Source organism: Phyllostomus hastatus, unplaced genomic scaffold (assembly GCF_019186645.2).
Source record: "Phyllostomus hastatus isolate PE091 unplaced genomic scaffold, TTU_PhHast_1.1 phas_scaffold_501, whole genome shotgun sequence".
Classification (NCBI taxonomy): Eukaryota; Metazoa; Chordata; class Mammalia; order Chiroptera; family Phyllostomidae; genus Phyllostomus; species Phyllostomus hastatus.
Genome location: NW_025334033.1, coordinates 34,710,922 through 34,713,018, shown reverse-complemented (window position 1 = coordinate 34,713,018; position 2,097 = coordinate 34,710,922). Strand labels below are relative to the sequence as shown.

Below are 2,097 nucleotides of genomic sequence, written 5' to 3'. Positions count from 1 at the left end.
ATCCCTGCATGTTCTAGGGTCAAATGTAATTCCAAATGGGGAAAATGCATTCCCAAAAATGTAAATAAAGAAAATATATATGAGCTAATCAAGCAAGATGTCCACCATCTTGTGTTAAAAAATATTTTTGTTTGTTTGGTGTATACATATTTTTAGCAGCGTGTTACAAGGTAGTCACAGTCTATTCGAGAGTAGGGGACATTAGTCACTGGATTTGAGGGCCTGAAGTGCTGAACAATGTAAGTTAAAAAAAGTTGATACTGGCTGAAAGAAGACAGAAAACAGAAACCCCAGCTTCCTAACAATGGCACAAGGTGGCCTCTCTTGTTAACTTCTTAAAAATAGTCAAGTGTGATTTGCTAAAGACAAAATGTGCTGCCCAGAATAATCTGTGATATCTTGCATGCTAGTGTCACAAGTCAACTCTCTTGTAACAGGACAAAAACCAAGAAGTGAGAGATAAGTAGTTCTGGGTTAGAAACGGGAGAACCCTCAGCACAAAACTAAGGGTGTAAGAGCTCCGCCTTAGTGGAACTTTTTATAGGACTAACAGTGCCTGTGTGGCCAAATTAATCAGATCTGTGAGTCATTAATGAGATATAAATTTTGGATATGATCTAGATAGATTTTCCTTTGTGAATAAAAGATACTTTATATAACTGAATCAAATTTTAAAACTACTTTCTTTAGTGTATTGTAGAGATGACTTTAGCTAGAAACAGGAGCTTGACAAAAATGTCAATCTTTAATAATTTAAAAAACATCCTAACTCTTAAAATGTATGAATGGAAACTATTAAAATATTCAGTACTCAGCCATCTTGGTTCCGTGTTCCCCGCCCAAAATGCCCGGTGAAGCCACAGAAACTGTCCCTGCTACAGAGCAGAACTGCCACAGCCCCAGGCTGAGACAGGGCCTGGAACAGAAGGGGACAGTGATGAATCAGTACCAGAGCTAGAGAAACAAGATTCCACACAGGCAACCTCCAAACAAGCCCAGGAGGCAGCAGCTGAAATGGACAAAGCACCAGCCAGTAAAGCAAAACAGAGCCAGGGTTCAAAGCAGGCACAGAAGGCTATGTCCAAACTGGGTCTTCAGCAAGTTACGCTGTCTAGAAATCTAAGAATATCCTCTTTGTTGTCACAAAACCAGATGTCTACAAGAGCCCAGCCTCAGGTACCTACCCAGTTTTGGGGGAAGGCAAGATCGAGGACTTATCTTGGCAAGCCTAGTTAGCAGCTGCTGAGAAATTCACAGTTCAGGGTGAAGCTGTCTCAGACATTCAACAAACACACACAGACTCCAACAGTCTGAGAGCAGAGTAACAGGGAAGAAGCTGAAGAGACAGTTGTGGAAGTTAAGGACATGGAATTGGTCCTATCTCAAGAAAACGTGTCAAGGGCACAGCCAGTCCGTGCCCTGAAGGACAACAGTTAACGATATCATAAATGCTATTCTGGAATTCACACTGTAACCATCCAATAATGAGGACCTGTTTTCTTTTTCTTTTCTTTCTTTTTGGTGTTTCAAAAGAGTAACTGTAGCTTGGTCTGAAATCTGTACTATTTTCATCCTTAATAAAGTTATGGCTTTTTGTGGGTACAAACTATACAAATAAAAATTAAATATTCAGTACTTACCAGAAGTGCCCAGCTTCAACAATATAGTCTATATTTTAAATACCTGCTATTTACATATGTGCAATTGACTCAAATTAAAACCATTACAAAATCATGACAAACCCCCCAAACAGGTAATTGTGTGTGTTGGAGGTGGAAGTAGGGTCATAGAAAGAAAATCCTCTGTTATATGTTTTTCAGCACTAAGGCCTCTTCATTTTTCCCTCGAAAGGACTGAACTGACACTATCTAAAAGCAACGCTGCCGGGCCCGCAGAAGTATGTGCCACTGCTTTAAAATAAACACGAAGGCCCAGGTCTTGGTCACGCATGCCTGTGGATTACTCATACTCACTTCCAGGGCCTCTCCCTGGCACAGCTGTGGAGTAGGCAGAATTTATCTTTAGATCCTCCTACTTCCCCTTCTGGGTCCCGGTCCTCTCCTCTGGGTCTGTCCAGGGTGCTCACTGGCTCATGTT

At 41.2% G+C, this 2,097-nt stretch overlaps 1 pseudogene; it reads left to right on the top strand.

Annotated features, from left to right (window-relative positions):
* The first annotated feature begins 844 nt into the window (after positions 1-844).
* Positions 845-1,474, top strand: LOC123808762 (annotated as a pseudogene).
* Positions 1,475-2,097: the final 623 nt, after the last annotated feature.